This window comes from Phascolarctos cinereus, unplaced genomic scaffold, assembly GCF_003287225.1.
Source record: "Phascolarctos cinereus isolate Bilbo 61053 unplaced genomic scaffold, phaCin_HiC Scaffold_726;HRSCAF=1367, whole genome shotgun sequence".
Classification (NCBI taxonomy): Eukaryota; Metazoa; Chordata; class Mammalia; order Diprotodontia; family Phascolarctidae; genus Phascolarctos; species Phascolarctos cinereus.
Window position 1 is genome coordinate 143,949,707 of NW_027556098.1, and position 22,191 is coordinate 143,971,897.

A 22,191-nucleotide genomic window follows, 5' to 3' on the forward strand; every position below is an offset into this window, starting at 1 on the left:
CTTGAAATATATAGATGTATCTATGTATGTATGTACAGTTTATATTTATGTATATAGTTTATATCTATTTTAGATATACTGACATGTATATATGATGCATTTCCTAATATAATGTAATCTCCTTAAAAACATGGATTATTTTAATTTTTTTCACTTTATCCCCATTACTTAGCACAATTGCCTCAAATATAATAGGCATTTAAATGCTTCTTGACTGACTGAATATATACTGCTGGGCACTGGGGATACAAAAATTCCTACCCTGAAGGAATTTACAATCCAGTAGAGGGAACGATTTTTCAAAAAGTGCTTCCTTCTATTGAACTGAAATCTTCCTCCCTAAAAGAAGATACATAACTCACCCAAGGTCACACAGAGCAATTTAATAACCTGGCTGGGACTTGGACCCAGAATTCCTGAATTCCATTACAGGATACTTAATTTTGCTCACAATCAGCCCTCATCCAAACTTGCTTGAAATTATGCCACTAATATAAATCAATTCTCAAGCAAACATTTCAATTATATGATAAGGAGAAAGGGCTCAAAGATAAACAGGAAAAGAAAGAGCTACAAAGGATCATGAAATGCAGAAATGAAGGACAAGGAAAAGAGTCATTGAATGAAGAGAAAGAAGAAAAAAGAGAAATGAGATGAACAAGAACTGCCATTAAAAAAAATGTTTTCTAGATTAAACCAGTACAGGCAAAGAAATGGTTTATCCCTTCACCTCCCACCCCCAAACGAAACCTCCACCCAAGTAAAAAAATATTAAATCCCCCACCTCTCCCTTATCAGCCCACTTCCTTTCACCTGTTCCTTCTTGAAGTTTTCTCTTCAGGGAAAATTTTTTGTTGCATTTTAGCACTTATTACATTTTTATTCTGTTGGTGTCTTTGTTCCATCATGCTTATTCTTCCCAGTCACAAAGAAAGAAATAATCCCTAGGTCCCACTTTCTAGGGAAACTGGTGAGGTAGTTATTGATATACTACAAAAATTCTACTGTCATACCTCAACTCTGGTTCCTACTGTGTCCTACTGTCTCTTGGGACCCAAAATTCAGGTACTGCTAGAATGGAAAAGTCTTTGGGGGGAAAAGAAACAAAAGACTTCTCTTAAACAACTTTGCTCCTTCCCCCCCAAATTCTTCCTTTTAAAACAATTTTGCCTATCCTGAAAAACCAGAATTGCGCACCTTCTCCAATCTACCACACCACTGAGCTAGAAGGCTGAGCTATATATGAATACTGATTGTAGTCAGTCCTTGTAATATAATACCATAACCTGGGAGGGTAAATGTGGATTAAGGGATAGGCGGAGATGTGAGAAGGGGGAAGCTTGTGGGTAAAAAGAGCACAATAGCAGTTTCTGATTAGGTGTGCTCTAGATAACTTATTCCCTATTTTGTCCTAGTATCTTGAGTCTTGCAGACAAAATCCATGCTTCTTGTAGCTCTAGGCAGTTGTCCCAGCCCTAGCCCTAACTGGGGAGTCTCCAGAAGGCAAATGTAGTGACTTCCATCAAAAAAGTCATTTTTTTACTTTTATACAGCTCACAAATCTGAAAGGACAAGTCCTAGAGAAGAGCAAAGAATGTAAAATGACAAAAAAAAATACAATCATAATAAAATCCTTACTGGAAAGCAGGATTTGCACGGGAGCGGTAAAGAAAGGGGCAACATGAAACGTGAGTGGCCCAACTCAGCACGGAGCCGCCACAAAGCTGGGGCAGGCCAGGACCACCCCTTTCAAAACTTCTCCCTTCCACAATGGGCCTATTTCAATCTCCTCCGCTTTTCTTTGAGTGATTAACATGCAGGCCAGGCTTAGAAGAATGAGAATTTATTCTTCGGTTAAGGCTCAAAAGGTGCAGGGAGGTCAGGTGGCTAATCATTAAATCAAACTGCTGTCATCCCTACACAATTCTTCTCCCTTCAGGCCCCGGGTTATTACTTGGGTTTATGCAAAATAAACAGCTTTGCTAAACATTCCCCCCTAAAAAGAGGGTCAACAAAGGCACGGACTAGGGAGGCAAATTGCACCAGGCACCCTGCAAACTTGTTTTTTCCCCGCCTCCACAGTGGACTACTTAGTAGACAAAGTTTGGGAGTTTTTTATTCCCCTGCCTTTCCTTTTCTTTTCTTTTCTCTTCTTAAGTTTTTTTTTCTTCTCCTGTCATGCCACTCAAGACACTGCCATGAATACTGTTAACTTACTCTTGTCTGGTTCTTGCTAATTCCTGTTCAGTTTCTTTCTTGGGCTACGTAAGACTTACAATTCCAAGTTTTCTATAGGGGAACTCAGCCATGATAAATCTCTTATAAACTCCCCCAGAAAGGAATGAGTTCTCAGAAGATTGTTCAAGACTAGCCCCCGAAGTTGGGGCTTGCTAGTGTTCGGGAAGAATCTTAATTGTACTAGGCGCCACACACGTATACTCTGGGTGGGGTGGGGGTGGGGTTAAAGGGGTAGAGTGACTGTGTTTTGAAAACAACTATACCTCCTGCCCATAGAGGTGTTAGGCAAAGGGATCCCACTGGCTCCTCACAGTCAGCTGATTCACTGCAATTTTATTTGGTCAGGTCCCCAAATCAATGCAGGTCCCTTTGACAACCCCCTCAAAGCCCACGAAACCCAAACAAATCAAACTATGTACATCCTGTACTAAGCTAAACCACTGGGGTCCACGGTGGGGTGGGGATGGATGGGAAGATATTAAAGGGAAAAGGATTTAAAATAGTTGGGCTAGGCTATTTAAGCATCCTAGGTGAAACAGAATTGCAAGAGTTTTCTTGGGAAATGCCTTAACGATGACTTCATATGTATGATGAGTATCATATTTCTTGCTTTCTCAAAGAGTGGGGGAGGGAGTGGAAGTAGAGAATTTGGAACTGAATTTAAAAAAATTAACAAGAAAAAAGAAAATGTTGGAAAGGATTAGCTTCTTAATTTCAAAATGGAAAATTGTTAATATGGGAACCTTCTTCAGAGGGAAGTGAAAACGTATCCAAAGGACAGTAACTCTTAACAAAACCTGCAATTTAACTCTTGTCCGATAGAATGAGAAGGAAACAGAGACCTAGCCTTTCTACTTTTCAAAGTGTTTTCTCATTTTGTCTTTGTGACAACCCTGTAAAGTATGAAAAGATTTTATTATCCCCATTTAAAAGATTCGTTGCAGAGAAGATGCCTGCCTACATTGGTAGAGCAAATCTCCTTCTTCGGAGTTCCTTATACTAAAGAAATCACAACACCCTCCTGCACCCCACCCCCATTATGGAGCTAAGGGCCAGGGACAAGAAGTCAGAGTATGATGGCAAAAGCAATGGATTTGAAACCAGAGGATCTGAGTTCAAATCTAGTCTCTTTTACTTACTACCACATGGCCTGACCTCAGTTTATTCATCTGTAAAATAAGGGAGTTCTAAGTTCAATGGATGAGCTCTAAATGCTAAGACCACTGAGCCTGATATTTTGGAAATAGTGGTATCCTTAGAATCAGTTGATCTAAATCTGAATCCCGGCTCAGAAAAATAAGGCATATTATTGTTATTAATGTTATCATTATTATTGCCTGAGGTCACACAGGAAATCAGTGATAAAGTTAGCTTCCAAATGTCTTCATGTTCCTCGCCTAGTGTTCTTTCCACTAAAATGACGGCAGTTTTAGGCCAATTGAGATTAGACCTCTGGCCCCCACTAGTTCTCTGGGTCAGCACGGAGGCCTCACTAGCATCAGAAAGGTCTACTAAGCCCAGTATTAATCTTTCCTGGACAGGGGGAAAAACACCAAAAAATAAACAACAACAACAAAAAAAACCCTCAAAGAAATCTGTGATCTTTTTGCAAAATCTTCGAGATTTTAGCCAAAACATATCAATTCTCCATTTCTTCCTCATTTTGGGGGAGGGGTGTTATGGGAGTTACTTTTATTTAATGCTAGTTCAGATGTCAAACTTGGCATTTTTTACGTGAAATGTCAAATACACAAGCAGTTGAGTAATGTGAGGGCATTCAAATCATTTACATGGCCCAGCTGGGAGGTCACAATGTGGGCTTTTGTGCTGGGGCTCCTCCTCCTGCATCCTGGGGCTTCAGATACTGTAACACAACAAAAACCTATCCCCCTCGGGCGCACGTGCAAAGGGGGAGGGGGCACTCCTGCCGCATGTTGCTTACGTGGCTCCTTTCTGGAGAGCAGCAAGGCAGCAAGTTCTCTGAACTCAATCTGACTGGTCAAAGACCAGCTTTAAAAAACACATCTTTGGCTCTGCATTCTCAAAGTGCTGCTGGAGTAAGATTGCAATGTGTATTGCAAGGTTGGGGCGGGGAGGTTAGGGGTGGGAAGGAGGGAAAGAGAAAGGAGCAACCCCTTTTCTATTCACTGACTTTCCAATGAGAGGAGAAAGTGATTGGCCCCAGTCACTGAAAAGTAGTTTTCACCCATGAGAAAGCATTACCCCAATATAAAGGCAGGAGTTCCCATACAGCCCTGGCTAAGCAGGATTCCAAAAGAAAATCAAGAGAGGGATCTCTGGGAGAACAGAAATGACAACCAGAATGAGCCTAAATCACCCCCTACACACACACACACACACACACACACTCTCTCTCTCTCTCTCTCTCTCTCTCTCTCTCTCTCTCTCTCTCTCTCTCTCTCTCTCTCTCTCTCTTTCTCTCTCTCTCTGTAACCAATACGGGGAACCTTTCCTCCTTTCTCCTTTGCCTGGCTGCCTGCTCCATGGGGCATTCTGCCCAAAAGGACTGACCCAGACATTGTACAAGTCCCTGTACAGCTTAGCAGATAAGTGGATGTGTCAGGGAACCCACATGTAGGTTTGATCCCATCCCTGTCCACCACCCCCCAAGTTGAAATGTCCCTGGCTTCTTATTAAAATAGGTACTAGCATAGACAAGTATGATTTAAACCAAATTTTAAAAGCTTGACAGGAAAATGAAATAGCAAGCCATTTAATATTTCCCATAACATTTTAGGGAACATATCTCAAGAACCCTTGAATACTTTAAAATAAATTGACTCTATTACGTGAAGAAAGAGGAAGAGGGAGATTCTTCTTATAAAAATGGCTCCCTTTTCTTCCCCTCCAGACAGAAATCAAATGTTTTTAGAGCCTCTGGGTTTCTACAGCGGCACGTCTATGGGTTGGTCTTAATTTTCTAAATTAAATTCTTTCTGTTCTCTTTTACAACACTTTCTTCTCCCTCCCTTCCTATTACACTAACTTCCTACTATACCAAATGACAAGCAGTTGAATAGTTGGCTACGTAGATACTATGTATCCTTAGCATAGCACAGTGCCTGGCACACATTAGGTGCTTAATGCTTGCTTACCTTCTTTCTAACCATAATCCCCTGGAAAAGAAAGTAAGGGAGTGAATCATCACCCCTTCAATAGACTTCCAAAGGAATATCTGCTAATTGTCTTGCAAACTTTAAGAAGGGCTTGACCAAGCTCTCAGGCAACTGGAATTGACCCCAAGCTGCTAATTACTCTGAGAACACTATGGGCTCTTGGGGACTAGAATCTATGGAAACAGTAACCCTGGGTGCTGACCAACAGCATTGACAACAGCCACCCTCCCAACGAGGACAGCTACCCAACCTCTCCTGAGTGTATAATAAATACTCCTTGCTTTGGTTTCTCTACATTAGATAGCAGGCCCCCTGTTTTAGGGTCATGTCTAATTTATAATCTGCCATTAGTGGCTGGTGCTCAATTAACAGCAAATCATAATAATGAATGGAAAAAATGCAGAGACTATGACAACGATGATGATGATGATGATGATGATGATGATGATGATTAAGAAGATAATTTAGAAACCTCTGATTTCTTCCTTCAACAATCAGCAGTGATTCCTCACCACGGGAAATGGAATTAAAAGGTCTTGTAAATGACACAAATCAACAAACAAAACAAAAACAGTGAAAATCACTTTATGGAAAATTCATTCCCCAGAAACTCAGCAACTTTTCTTTCCAGACTGCTGATTAATACTCCCTCTCCAAACTTCCTCTGAAAGTATGTTTTCTCTCCGACATTTAGGAGAGGAGACTATTGGTGAGCGGTAATAAGGAGCAGGACAACTTAAAAGCTCACATTCTGGGATGGACTGCTGAAGGAGCCACTCTAAAGCAGTTCTGCAAACTTGAACTCAGTAGAGGCAGGGCCATCGCAACTGGGCAGCCCTAGCAGGAAAACACTCCTGCATCAGCTCTAGCAGGCCTGCCTTAAGCTGCTGGAGCCCTTGAGAAGCTCTCTCCTCTCCGCCACCACCTTCAGACTCGCCGGATAGAATAAGCCAATAAAGAGAGTTTGTGAATGTGTGTCCAAAGCTTCTTAGTCAGCTGTCATATTGATCTAGCACTGCCTAAGGAAGTCTCAGAGCACTCAAGGAGTTTGGGCAAATGCTGGTATTAGTGTTCTCTTCCTCTTAAGAGTTTGCTGAGACGCCACTCCACGGCTTCCCAAGTACTGAACCTCCCGACCCTGGCAATCCATCAAGTGCATGCAAATTGGGGACCAGACAAAACCAGGCAAACAGCACCCTGCTTTGGAATAATGTGCTGTGAGGAAGAAGGGCCTTCCGCAACAATGATTGCTGTGTACACATTTAAACTAAATACCCAAACTTCTTATTAGGCTCATAATGATTTGTGCTCTCCCTCCCTTTGAAATGCTCCAAAGTAAATGGTAGAAGTTGACTCAAGACTAACCTCAAACAGTAGGCTTTCTGAGCTCTACAAACGGAGAGAAGTTGGGCTATATATAGCTCCCGCTGCTGTTTATTACAAGGCCCTTTTGAAAACGAACACCCAGCCTTGGGAAGCAAAGGAGTAGTTTCGGATCTTGATAATCACAGGCTATGAGCCCCCACTGGAATTGATCTAATTTGGTGAGTATCAATTCAGGGATCACTGTGGGGAAAATACTCCCAAATGGCCACTGATCTGTATATTTATATGGAGAGATTAAAAGCAACAAAATAGGGTGTTCCTTCAAATTGGCACTTGGGGCTTTGGAGCACCCTCCTCCCCCTACCCCCAACTGGAGTCCTTCATAGCCTTCCATTGGCTTGGACCAATCCATCTCTCATTGAGTCTGACAGTTCATCGTTTCAACAACAACCACAAAATATAACATGGTAATATTTTGTTCTTTCTTTCTATTGAGCCAGGATCATCAGCTACTCCCTAGGGAAACCAGGCACTTGTTCCATAAACTGTCTATACCAGACAACTAAGCTGTCCAAGCTTTTTCAAGCCATAATGGTACTGGTAAATGCTTAAACATAGAATCATATTTGTGTTAGGATCACAGAATCATAGCTCTAGAGCCAAGAAGTCACCTCGGAGAACATCTAATCACAGAATCTGAGAGTTGGAAGAAACCTCAGTAGCCATTCCAAACCATGCCACCTGACCTCTAGACATCCTCCTCCTTCTCCTCCTCCCACAATAACCTTGGACTCTTCCCTTGGAATCACCCTGAGCTTGAACTTCATATGATATGCTCCAGAACCAGGTAGCCATATTGCTTTTCAGCTATTTCCAAATTATTTCAATGGGATGCACATCCCACCCCTCTACCTCCCAATTCCCTTTTATGTATTGTCTTCCTGTACTGGAACGTAAGCTCCATGAGCATAAGAACTGTCTTGCTTTCTTGCATTTGTATTCTGAATGTTTGGGCCAGTGACTGGTATATAGTAAACACTTAATAAATGTTTTTTTTATCCAATCATTCATCTAGCCCAACCCTTCCTGAAAGGAGTCCCCACTAAAATATACCTGATAGGTGGTCATGCAACCTCTACTTGAAGACCTCCAAAGAGGAGAACCTCCATACCTCTTGTGGCAGTCCATTCCATCCACTGTTGGGCAAATCTAATTGTTAGAAAGCTTTTCCTGACACTGAGCCTAAATTGTCCTTGTACAAACTCTTCTATGGGATATTGGGCTCAGTGAACTATGGGACTGACAAAATATGATCTAATGCTCTTATGTTTCATGAGGTTATTTTAAAGGAAGAAGTCATGTGGTATTATTCAAAGTAAAAAACACACACAGAATAGCAACAAAGAGGTACGATGGAAAAGAAACTGGACTGAGAATGAGGCAGTGTCATATAGCAGAAAGAACAATAGTGAAAAAATGAACATAGTGTCTATAAATTTAAAGAGCCTGGATTCAGATCCTGCCCCAAAAACTTATTCTCTGAATGACCTTAGGTAAGTCATTTCAGATCTCTGGGTTGCAGTTTCCTTATCTATAAAATGAAGATATGGGACCAGCTAGTATCCAGGGTCCCTTCCAGCTCTAGAACTATGAACTTAGGACTTCTGCGCTTGCCTAGCTGTTTGACCTTAGATAAAGAATTTCACTTCTCTGGGCTTCAGCCTCCTCCTATACAAAATAAAACAGACTCTGATCTCCAATGTCAAGCCTAGCCCTAACATTCTGTGATTGAATAATTAATAGGAAAGGATAGAGATTTAAATAAGAGAAGACTGGGAGGCCCACCAAGCCAAGAATAGATTTACTCTGACTCTAAAGTCCATGTAAGTGGCATGATCAATTCTGGGATAGAGTAGGACTAAGAATTAATTGATCACTTATGTCAAAATGGTCTGGCCCATCCCAGACCTCCCCAACACAGCCCCCTCAACCCTCAGTCTAGGACACCGCTCCCCACACGGGCATAGACGTAAACTTAAAAGGTGTCCAACACATCTTGATAGAAGCCTCTTCCATAAGATCCCTTATCTGCCTAAATTCGGAGCAAATAATAGGCTATTTACTCAGGATTTCTGGGCTGAGAAGATTTGTATCAGCTAACAGACTCCTCCTCCTATTTCCCATCTGTCACTAAGTCCAATCAATTCTTCCTTTGGAATGTGTCTTGGATAAGAACCTTTCCTCTCATTTCTCCTTACACTTAAAAAAATCCAGGTCTCTGTCCCTTGAGAACAACAGTCTCCCCCTACTTACAGGACTCTCTATCTCTGTCTCTATCTTTGCCGTCTCCCCTGTGTACCACTGACAAACAAATCTTTCTAAAACTATTTTTTTCCATGTTACTCTCCTCACTCAGGCATCCATAATGGCCACCTAATAGTTTACCAAGCCCAAACTCCTTCGACTCTAAACTTATTTCTCCATAATCGCCTCCCCAATCCATCTGACCACTTTAATCAGACTTCGCTCACCTCTTCCCACCCCTAAGTAGACCATACTCATTCTTTCTTCTTTCCTCAGCTAGAAATCCAGCTAACTTTCTAGACCAAAGTGACCTCCCCTAGCCTCCATTCCCCAATGTGTCTTTCCCTATTAGATCCTGAAACTCCTGGAAGGCAGAAATTGTCTTTGCCGTCTTCCCTACTTTCTGCCTTTCCAAATTCTCCCTTCAAAACCCAGCTAAAATCTGACTTCCTTCATGACACTGTCTCCAGCAAATTCAACCCAAAGCGTTCTCTCTCCTTCCTGGAAAGGCCTACAAGTGGTACTTACAGTCCTTATGGCACAATTTAGCACTTAATTATTCTCTGATTGTTAAAGGTTTTTGATTGTTTTTTCTTTTGTTTTTTTGGTCTTGTGTCCACAGCTTGAAAGTAGAGACCCCAAGCTTATCATTCTCTGTAACTCCCCTCCCCCCACTCCTAGCATCTACTGCGGGTCTAGGAACCCTGCAGGTGATTGATCCTTTCTCCTTCTGAGCCAGAGAGACCCTGCTGGTTTCCCCAATGTCACTTGGATTATGAGTTGGGTCAGGCTGCTGGAACACAGCCCGGGCAGTGCCGAGCCTGATTAAATCCATCGTTTGAACACTGGCCGGTGAGCCGTATATCTCTTGCTTGGTGAGAATGACACCTCACAGCTTGCACACACAGCTTCATTTCAGGAAAGAATGTGTGAGAGAGGGGAGGTCAGAAGACAGGCACAGTCATAAATTTGATGGAAGGTTTAGCTTGAAACTCCATTAAATACACCCACTGCTCTGAGCTGGGCGATGTCCTTACTCTGAGCTTGCTGAAAGGGGCCAGATAGGTGAGGGACTCACTAAGTAGTGTCCTCATTTTTTGGTGTCTCATTACTCAGGGGATGAGAAACCCCATTAACCACATCAGGTTTAGTAGACTAGCTCTGATATTGTCCTTTAAGTTGGGGCTATCCTAGGCCAACAACTCACTGCTGGGTCCCTGGTAGTCCCTTGCTTAGCTTTTCAGTATAGAAGTCACAGTATCACATATTTAGAGTAGGAAAGGATTTGAGGGATTATCTTATTGTTTTGGGGTTTTTCTGAATTCTAAACTCTTTCTCTCCTTCCACTCTTCCCCCATCCGTTGAGAAGGCAAGAAATATGATGCTCATTGCACACATAAGGTCATACAAAACATATTTCCACATTAGCCATTTTAGAAGAAGAGGAAGATGAAGAACAAGAAGAAGAGGAAGGAAGATGAGGAAAAAGAAAGAAGGAGTATGGAAAGAAAGAGAGAGAGAGAAGGAAGGAAAGAAAGAAGGAAAAAAGAAGGAAAGAAAGAAAAAACACACTTCAATCTTCACTCAGAGTCCATCAGTTATCTTTCTGGAGGTGGATAACATTTTTTATCATGAGCCCTTTGGAAATGTTGTGGATCCTTGCATGGATCCGAGTAGCTGTCTTTCACAGTTGATCATCATTACAATATTACTCATACTATGTATACCGCTTTCCTGTTTCTGCTCATTTTACTTTGCAGCAGTTCATATAAGTCTTCCCAGGTTTTTCTGAAACTATCCTCTTCATCATTTCTTATAGCACAATAGTATTCCCACACAATCCTATGCCATAACTTGCTCATCTATTCCCCAATTGATGGGCACCCTCCTCGTTCCCAATTTTTTGCCACAATGAAAAAGAGCTGCTACAAATGTTTTTGTACATATGGATCTTTTCCCTTGTTCTTTGATCTCTTTGGGGGTATAGGCCTAGTAGTAGTATTGCTGGGTCAAAGGGTATGCACAATTTCACCAAATGGATTATACATTTTTGAGGTACAAGCTCTTATGTTTTCTTGTGTTGCGTGCTGTACAATTCCTAGCACAGGGTTGAACCCTCAAACATTTGGGGATTATCTGATTACACTGTGGTACAGTAGAAAGAGTACTGGACTCACAACCAGAAGGTCTATGTTTGAATTCCGGCTTTCCTACTTACTAGCTGAGGCAAATCACTAAACTTCATGGAGTTTTAATTTACTTATTTGTAAAATAAGGTTGTTGGACAACTAGCTGGCACAATGGATAGAGAGCAGGGCCTGGAGTTAGGAAGATCTGAGTTCAGATTCAGCCTCAGACACTTTACTAGCTTTGTGACCCTGGACAAGTCACTTAGTCCTGTTTGCCCTGGTTTCCTCTGTAAAATAAGCTGGAGAAGGAAATAACTATTCAGGTATCTCTGCCAAGAAAACCCCAAATGGGGTCATGAAAGTCAGACATAACTCAACAACAACAACAACAGGCCAAAGGATACCTAGGTAAAAAAGTAGAGGGTCAGAAGGAAGAAAAAAGACAGTAGGGATAGAAATTAAGATGTGCAGGTCACATCTAATACACCAAAATCAGTAGTCAGGAGCCAAACCAGGGCTGGGAGCAAAGCATCAAGAGAAGCCAAAGGCATTAAGAAAGCTAAGGAAAACCAAATCAAGGCAACATCAGAAGGGTTTATTGATTGACAGTTTGCTATGCTCAATGGGAGCCTCAGCATAGGCTCTTTGAAAGCCCAGCCCTGTCCTCTGTGGCTTCTTAAAGGGGTAAGACTGTCAGGTCCTGGGGCCTGTGCAGTTCGAGTTCTACTCAAGCCTTTAAAATGAATCCAGTGCTTACAGGAGGCCAAATATTTCCTCTCTTCCAAATACTCCTCTCTTCCAGGAGACTATACAGTGCAAGAATTGGAAGCATCATGCTTCATTCCTCTCTAGGTCCTTGCTAAGCTCTGCAATACTGACTTACTACTTGTGCTTGGGATACAGAAAGGTCATACAAGAAGGCCAATCTCCCTTCTGGATCTTTGTCAGAATGAAAAAGTATTTTCCTCCCTACATCTTCATGAGGAAAAGAGACTCTCAAGGTTCTGCCCAAGAAGCACTGGGGGGAAAATAACTAAAGAGTGACTATTTGCCAAATATAAGGAAGGTTTTCATAAGCATCCTGAATAGTTGTTCTCTGCATCCATGGAGGATTGAATGAGATAAAATGGATCCATATTTAAGCTGGATAGATTTCAGTAGTTCCTAAATGGGAACTTCTTGACCAGTGAGAAGGCAACACCAAATGTGCAACCGAGAGTAAAGTTGGGAGCCTCCCATCTCTGGTGATCTTCAACAGATGACCAGATGATGCTCTGTCCCAAATGGTTTAGACTTTCACCTATCCAAAGGAAGTAGGTTACTGCACCTGAAAACCTTCAAGTTTCCTGTCAGTTGTATGATGCTACGATTTCATTGAAACCTCTATCCTGGTTTTCTCCACAGAACCTGTATTTTCCTGGCTTCCTGCCACTGAAGCTAATTTTCCTTATTAAATACTATTTCCAACACCTCTGGCTCTAGGCAGCTGAGTCAAAACACACTCAAATTTGACGAACATTTATTAAATGTCCACTATGTGAAAGGCGTTGTATTGAGTTCAAGGGTCACAGAGAGGAATAAGGCACAAACCCTGCTCTTAAGACACTATAGAAGGAACAGAGGAAAATGGCATGTTCTCAGCTACTTATGATACAAGCATGAATATGATAAGTAAAAAGATGAGGTACCGATGGTGCCGAGGGAGGCAGACTGGTACAGTGCAAAGGCTGTCAGAGGACCTGGGATCAAATTTCATCTCTGATATTACCCACTTGTGTAGCTTTGAGCAGGTTACTTTACTTTTCTAGACCTCAGTTTCCTCAATTATCACATAAGAGGGTTAAACTAGATGGCCCTGAAGGTCTATGACTCATACGTGTTCTGATTTAAGGAAACAAGGATTTCTCTATTTCATATAACTATACCCTATAAAAAGGACAGGAATGACTAGCCTATAAAACAAAGAGTTTACAGTCAGAAGAGCAGCACACACTCTCTGTTTCATATACACCAACATTCTGGTACAATATGTGCTGTTTTACCCATATATTTATGAACCCTGTCTGCCCCACTCCCTCACTGGTTTGATCTCTCACATACCCTGACCTACCTACTGATATCTTTCCTGCTCACTTACTTCCTATATTCTATGATATGAATTGGAATCCATTTCCCCTAATTTCTTCTGCTACTACTGCTTCTGTCCTTCCATTAAACCTCCCACAGGCCTCTTTGAGAAGGACATCCAGTTGGCCACCACATTGCTTCCAGCAGGTTGGAACTTCTCTTTCCAGCCTACTCTGCAAGAAGGACTTCCTCCACTCTGTCCAAACTACATCTCCCAGGTATTCTCACAAAGACTTCTACTTGGTGACTACCTTGTCTCAACTATCAGGACAGCAGAAGTCCACATACACAGCACTGAATTTTGGGATCCACATAAAGAAAGCTTGCTTTTTTATCTTAGGCAATTGTGTTTGCATTTACAATCCTTGAAACCACTTAATATGCTGAAGAAAGTATAGATTCAAGGTCCAAGAATCTTGAGTTTTCTTTTCCCCAATTCACTAAATGACCATATATGATCATAGGTCTAGAGCTTAAAGAGGTCTTAGAAGTTACCTAGTAGAGTCCTAGGGCCACTAGATGGTGAAATGCATAGAGTGGATAGATTCTTCTTCCTGAGTTCAAATCTGGTCTCAGAAACTTATTAGCTGTATGACCCAGGGAAAGTCACTTAACCCTGTTTGCCTCAGTTTCCTCATCTGTAAAATAAGCTGGAGAAGGAAATGGCAAACCACTCCAGTGTCTTTGCCAAGAAAACTCCAAATGGGATCATGAAGAGTCAAACAGGACTGAATAACAATTAAAAAACAAAAAAGTCTAGGTCCCTTCACTTTATAGAAAATGAAGCTGAGGCCCCCAAATTTTCTCTCTGTGTCTTTTCAAGGTCACAGAGGTAAAAAAGTGACAGAGCTAATAAGATTCAGGATTCAAACTCAGCTCCACTGACTTCAAATTCAGTGTTCTGTGCTGCCTTCAGAGTAGGCTTTTGGTCATGTCATTCCTTACTCCCAAAATACCCTCACCACCCATCTCGTGCTCATTAAGATCCCGCTCATCCTGAGTTCAAATGCCATCTCCATAAAACTCCGTAAAGCTTTCCATGACCTCCATTCTCCTCAAATGACTGATCCCTCCCTTAACTCTTGCAGCACTCCGTATCTTTCCTATCCTGGTATGTCACATCCAGTTCTATATTGTAGATATCAGTCTACATACAATATCTTACCCACTTTCTAAATGATAAGCCCCTTGAGGGTTGAAAAGCATAGGTTTTATTATCTTTCTATCTTTCTGAGCCTCTGGCATGGGTTTTTATATGTAGTACAAGATTATAGATTTAGTGCTATAAGGGACCTCAAAAGGTCATTTAGCCAAATCCCTTCATTTTACAGATAAGGAGACTAAGGTCTAGAGAAATTCAGTGATTTATTCAAAGGTCACACGGTTATTAAGTGGCAGAGGTGGGACATGAACCCATATCCTGACTCCAAATATAACCCTCTTTCTTCTGAATATATGGCCCAGGGACACTCCTTTAACCACTCTCCCACCCAGATCTGGTGTGTTCTAACAATATGAATCCTGGAAAACCCTTAGAAAACCTCCATCTTGAAGCAATAACATGGTTCTTCCCCATCCCTCCCCTCCCCACCCCCACTTTCACTCATTCTTAACTTCACCATAGATACCTGGTGAAGTTAGCATCAATAGCATTACTCCATTCTCTAGCCATTGGTATTCTGGACCTGATGAGGTTTGACAGCTAAATTTTCAGTGGGTTTTTTTCCCTCCTTCTAAATTACCTGTGCAGCCTTTTCTCCTCTGAGACCATGCAACTATAGCAACAAACTGCCAGGACCTTACAAAAATCTTCAACTCAGTCTAGACTTAAGTGCAAACCTGCCTATCTGGAAACTTAAAATTGAACTTGTAAACTACAAATGAAGCAACTGTGCCCATTTCACAGAAATAAAATTGGGCTCCTCATATATCAAATGATGGCACAGACTCACCTCTATTAGGATATAAAGTCTGGTTTAGAAAAAAAATTAGTTTGAGTGAGGAGTTTCTATTGCGTTATTTCCCCTTCTGATCGATAATCAAGCTTAGACTCTTAGGTTCAAAGAGTACGGCCATGAAACTCACTCAACTAGGTAGCTCAGTGAGTAGAGCGATGAACCTGGAGTGAGAAGATCTGAGTTCAAATCTACTCAGACATTTATTAGCTGTGTGACTCAAATCACCTTTTTTTAAAAAAATCTTTGTCTCAGTTTCCTCAAATGCAAAAAAAAAAAAAAGGCTAATAACAGTACCTAACTCAAAGCGTTGTTGTGAGGACCAAATGAGATGCTATTTGTCAAGCACTTAGCACAGTGCTGGGCCCAGAGTATATACTATATAAATCCTTATTCCCTTCCTTCCCACTTTTGACTACTGATTGGGATTAGAAATAAATTCAGGCTAGGTCCATAAAAATTATTTTTCTCTTCAAAAGAAACTAAATGACCAGTAGAGAAATCATACTCCACAATCTTGGCCCTGTTGGCATCACGTGCAAACCAGCTAAACTTACTGGCCTCGATGGATGCATCTTCTGAGAAGACTAAGTAACTCAGGGTCCAATACCAAATTCAGCTGGAGGGTGAGCAATACAGAACTGAAGCTCCGAATCTGAGCCCTTTGTTCCAAAAGGGAAACAAACTTGACCTCCCAACAAGGTTGTTAACAATACTAAGAATTTGCCTGTTGTGGTAAATATGCAGGGGTGGCTAATAACAAGACTAATTTCTCTTTTTTCCCCTAGGGATCTGATTTTTCACCCATGTAAACATTCTGATAAGATAATCTGTACTCTAATGTTTAAAGTTAGGTTGAAGGCCTCTTTGAAAAAATATGTGTTCCTATAAGACTTTGTTAGGAAGATTAAAATGCTTATTCAAAGCTACAAATTAAGCTCAATTTTACCCCCTACACAGCAGAGCTTTAATTTTCACAACTGCTTCAAATCATGCTTCCCCTTGAGAGCTACATAAATTAGCTACGAGGTACAAATTTAAAATCTCTCTGCTAATATGCAAATATCCTTGCTGTCGTTGTATTTGGAACCTTTCCTGGAATCTGTCAGGGATGCTGCAGAGAGGGTTTTCCTAAACTGAGAGGGAGGTTATTCTAAATGATTTCTAAGGTCCCTTCTAGCTCAAAACAGTCTAGGATTCTATGCTTTTTAACCCAACCAATAAGTGTTTTATTTTTTGTTTTCTGTAGAAGCTAGGGCAAAAGAGAAGAAAGAAACCCAACTTGAACCTTTATATGTGGCAGAGGAAAAAAATGTTTTAAAAAAGGAGAAGACCCATTCAAGGAACATAAAATAACTTTATTTTCCTTTCCCTTTGGAGGTACAGGGCTGGAAAGAAGGCAGGTATGGAAGGAGAGGAAAGAGAGCACTTGTTTGTGTAGACATAGGAGCTTAATGAAAGATGCCGAGGGGTTGAGATTTAAGACACTGGGCTAAGACCACAAAGATTGGAGCAAGATAAAGGGGCCAAGCAAATACTAGAAAAGACTGGGGAATTAATCAGACCCTTTGCTTTAAACCTGAATGGAAAGTAATTAAGTTCACCCATTCTCTAATTAAAATTCCCACTTGCAAAACCCCAATGGCTCCCACTAGAAATTCATGTAAAACAAAAGTGAAGAAAGTAAGAGAACCGATCACAAACTTAACCCATGCTAGTAGATAAAGTGGACGCGTTTCCTGATTGCCATTGAGATGTTTGTGGACAAAACCAGATTCTCTTTTTTCACTTCAATTTCACCTGGAAAAATGAGGGATTTTTGGACTAAATGATCCCTAAGGTCCAGTTCTATGACTTGATACAAGATATGCAAGATGTATTTTAGGGTTCTTAAAGATGAGGGAAGGGAAATTGCAACCCCCACACCTAGAAAACCTAACATGTGCGTTGGAAAAAGAGCTTGATGCTGCATCCCCAAGCATTCTTTTCCAACTCAACCCCTCACATCCACCCACTTTTTGTGGATATATAAGAATAAATATTCACACATTCTTTAAAGGAACTTAAAAATCCTAAATCCTGAAATATATCTTACTGTAGAAACACAGCTGGATGCTGAATAAAATTATTGGCTTGATCTGCAGGCTGAGGGTACTGTTTAACACGATATAATGAGCACAGGCATTTATAGGTTAAAACCTTCTCATTAGAATAGACACATACAAACAAAGTTTAACACACTGAATTGGCATCTAACGGTTTTCGTCCACACAACTCCTAAGTAGTAATTATGGGTTATTGCAGGGTGACAGCGAGGCAGTTAGTTTACTCTGGGAACAGAATTTGCAGTGAGCACTGCTCTTCATTCTGTAGGCTTAAAATCATCCAGGAATAAAGCACATGTGGCAGAGCTCCAACTAAGAGAAATCAGTCAAATAAATGTGCACCACTGGTGATGATCGCTACTGAACTGCTTTCTGCCCAGGCTGGCACACAGACCACAGACAGTCACAGAATGTCATAACTGTAAGGCACTCTCATCTCATCCAACCTTATAATTTTGCAAATGAGGAAACAGAGGCCAGAGAAGTGAATTGCCTGTGGTCATACAGTTAGTGGCAGAGCTAACACTAGAACTCAAATTGCCTGACTTTGACTCCTAATACAGGGTTAGTCCTACTAATAAGAATAATAAATCACAATTTTCATAGCTCCTATGCAGATATCCTAGGCTTAGCTTTGTAAGCTCTTGGAGAAGAGGAGCTATGTTTTTTGGTTTATCTTTGCTCCCCTTTAACAGCGCCTTGCACTATGATAAGCACAAATGCTTGTTGCTTAGGATTAGATTAGTTAAATCCAAGATTTGCCTACTGAAGGTGTTATTATCAGTCCTATTTAACAAATAAAAAAAAAAGTTCTAGAGAATAGGCAACTTACCCATAGTCTCAGAATTAGAGAAGAGTAAAGCGAGGCACTGAACCCAAATTTCTGACTCAGAATAATAGAATCAGATTTTCAATTCTCACGTACATTCATGTTGCAGACCCATTCATTTCCAGCCTTTCAATTCAACCAAATCCAAACCCTCAATCAATCCTTACTGATGACAGACTATGGATAACACTAGCTAGGTGTTAAGATGGAGATAAGAAGAAACAGGGCCTCTGCCCTCAAAGTGCTTATAACATATTTTGGCAGATAAAGGAAAAACATAAGAGACTCTCAACACTATTGAAGCGGAAAAAAATAGAATTCAGTAATTCGAGAGATATTACAAATTATTAATCAGACAATAAAGGCCATTAGGGAGTTTAGAGGAAATAGGTATCACTCCCCAGGACTGAGGAAGGATGAGAAAAGTTACGGAGAGGGGTGATGGTGGTGGTAATGAGGCAATCTCTAAATGACAGGCCAAGTCTGGATAAGTGAAGGGTGAGTGAAAGATTTCCTATATGGCAAATAGAAACATATGAGGAAGGGGTCGTTTGGAAATTTCCATCTGAATGTTATTTTTTTAAATGTCTAAATTTTTGCTGATAGTCCTTGTTTTCACAAAATTTTCATTTTTTCATGTATCCCTTCCTCCCCATCACCATCCTCCTTTCCTCTGTAACGAAGTGTAAAGAAGAGAGAGAGAGAGAGAGAGAGCAATTTAGCAAAACTAACACATCTGCTTAATCTGGCAGTATATGCCATGCTCCATATCCACAGTCCCCCCTCACCTACCTGTGCAAAGGAAAAGAAATGCATTTTCTCCTCTTGGAAACCAAGTTTATTCATTATAATCTTCTTGTTGTTACTGTTGTCTTTTCCACTTTCATCATAGTAGAAATTGTACATATTGTTTCCCTAGTACTGCTTACTTAACCCTCCATCAGTTCATCTAAATTATTCCATGATTTTTTGGGTTCCTCATTGCTTCTGAAAGCATAGTAATAGTCCATTACACTCATGTACCATGATTTGTTTAGCTAACCAAGCAGCATGCATTGCTTTCCAGTTCTTTGTCATGAGGGTCTGGTTCATGAGTAGAAATCCTCTGAACTACTGTCCACATGGGAAAGACTAGAGAGTCTTCTTCCCAGAGAATTATGATGGTGTCTAATGGACTTTCACAGGAGGGATAGTGGAGCATGAGTAGACATCCTGTAGCTGATCCTAATGGGCTAACCTCCCGATTAGGAGAAGTTTTTTTTTTTTTAAAGTTGGGTGCCATTACAGAAACACAATGGAGGGTGCCTTCTAAAAGATGTTGGCCTCAGGCATTCTCCTCTTTAGCTGCTATCTCTTGGCAAACAATGAGATATGATGATGAAAACAAGACTCAGTGGGCTTTCTCCAGGCTGATGCTGATGCAATGGGCCTCAGGGCTTTTGCCTCCAAATTTGTTCCTTTTGTTTAAGCAAAGTGACTAAAGATAGATTCTCCAGTATGGTGAGTTTTGAAAGGTGAGGAAAGAAAACCTCCAGGAGTCCTGGCATCCCAGGGTCTGGGTTTTGTAGCCAGTTCATCATCGGTGCCCCAAGGAACAAAGAATGACCTTTGGGAGTGACATTTGAGACCCAGCCCAGTATCTGAGACAAAGATTCATCCAGAAGCAATCCCTCATTTGAATATGAACTTGGAGGGACCTGAGCTAAGTGTGAGCCCACTCTCTCCAAAGACCAAGATAGGAGAGTAAATATGCTCCCGAGGTATTCAGTAGTAGGGGAGGGGAATGTTTGTATTTTTGGTCTTGCTATATGTTCTAAGTAAAGTATCCTTTTGTAAAACTTAACATTGTTAAGTGGCTAAATGTAATTGGGGTGCTAGTTACTGGTGTCTAACAAGGGGTACATAACTGATGGGGTCTCAAGTCACTAGCATTAGCCCCAAACCCCTAAAGGTACCCCTAGGAATCTGAAAGAAAGATGTAGTCACCTGGCTCTGGAGGAAATGTGCTAGATAGTATGAGTTACACAATTATAAAAAAGTGCACTATTAATATTTTTGTGTATATGGGACTTTCCTTTTTGTTATTTTTCTCCTTGGGGAAATGCCTAGCAGTGGGATCTCTGGCTCAAAGGGTATTGATATTTTCATCTTTTTTTTTAAAGTATAATTCCAAACTGCTGTTAGAAAAGGTAGAATAATTCACCATTCCACTAACAGTAGCTATGTACCTGTCTTTCCAGACCCACAAAAATTGCCTATTGCATTTTTTTGTCATCTTGGTCAATCTGCTAGGTATGAAGGGAAACCTCAGAATTGTTTTGATTCTTATTTCTCTTATTATTAGTAATTTGGAGATAAATGCTATTTAAATATTACAAAGCTAAAATAGGCATCCATTATATTATTCCTGAAATCTTCCCTTTTTTATATATTGGATCTCCATATCCCTCAGTAGCCTTTTTCTACCATTGAAAAGGGCCCCCCTAAAAGATATTTACTTTTCATTCCCCTTATGTACATGCATGGCTACTAGTGAACACTAACATACACATCTGTGGGATAGGATACGGTAGTAAATTCATCAATTAGTGCATTCTTCCAGAATGAGTCATTTTAAAACAATTTCAAAATAGAAGATTTAAGGTTTTCAAACCAAGATATTCTTAGAGAACTATAGATCTAGAAGAGACCTTAATAAGATGAAGAATTTGAGACCCAAAGAGACAATGTCACTTGCCCAGAATCATATAGCCAAGGCTAGAGTCTAGACTTCCTAATTCCTAGTCCAGTCCCCTTTCCACTTTATTATGGAGTTTTCTCTGTCTTTCAGCTTAATCATCTGTTTAAAGGGGATTACTCTGTTAAAGTATACTAGTGCCAAGAAATAGCTGACGGCACTGGTTGACTTTTTTTTTTTTTGCTTTTTTGGTGAGGCAATCGGGGTTAAGTGACTTGCCCAGGTTCACACAGCTAGTAAGAGTCAAGTGTCTGAGATTATGTTTGAACTCAGGTCCTCCTGACTCCAAGGCTGGACCTCCATTGGTTGACTTTTACTCAGCTTACATTTCACTGCAAAGATCCAGGGTCAGTCAACACTTTAATTTACTGATATGCTACCAAGCTCTAGGCTAAGTAGAATCCTGATTCATGAGTTTGCTAGTTGTTCCCTCCTTCTGCAAACTTTAGCAGGTATTGAATCTTTACATACTTTAAAATAATCTTGCAAAGTAAAAAAAAAAAGACCAACCCAGAAGTTGTTGAATGTTCCTGATGTTAGCTACACAAAGACTAAAGCAAATGACAACCTCCGGTAGGAAAAACAAATAGTATCCACAATCTTTACCACTCACCTGGCAACATCATTAGGCACCCTTATCGATCAATTAATCAATTGACAAACACTTATCAAACAAAAAGCAAATATTATTACCACACAAAGCAAAGTGAGCAGATCCAATAACAAAGTAGCAAGGCCTAGAGAACGGCATCAAAGTCTGGTTATATCTGGGTAATTTGTTGTTAAACTGACTGATTTGCCAGTCGTGGGGCATCTGGATTTTCCTCATAGCAACCGATTTGGTTCCACTAAGTCACCAGCATATATGCAGTTAGTATATTGGAGTTTCCACCTGAGCAGCAACCTTGGGGTTTGGCCTTCTTTCAAAACCCTCTCCAGGCCCCTACTCCCTCCTTTTCCATGGTGTTTGAAGCTTGTTGGCTCTGTCTCACCCTCCTCCCTCAAGCCCTCACACAGCCTGGGCCCTCCGACATACTGCCACAGTCTTTCTTCTTCTTTGGCCCAAAACACACAACCACCTCACCCATGACCTCAAACAACTCCGCCACTGGGCCCTCATTCATTTTCAGTGCCAGCTCAGAATCTACTTTTCTTGTCCTTAAAAGCCTCCCTCAGACTAGCCTCACAGACAGTTTCCCTCTTTCTCCACCCCTTTCCACTCTTCCATACTGGCGGGCTTCCTTCTAGCCCTTCACACAGTCACACCACTGTTGCTGAAAGGGGCCTTTTCTCTTTCAGCTTCT

At 41.0% G+C, this 22,191-nt stretch overlaps 1 protein-coding gene across 2 annotated transcripts in view; it reads right to left on the reverse strand.

Annotated features, from left to right (window-relative positions):
* GLI2 (GLI family zinc finger 2) overlaps positions 1–22,191 on the reverse strand; it is a 401,830-nt gene that overhangs the window by 180,364 nt on the left and 199,275 nt on the right. The gene's annotated exons all lie outside the window — the stretch shown is intronic.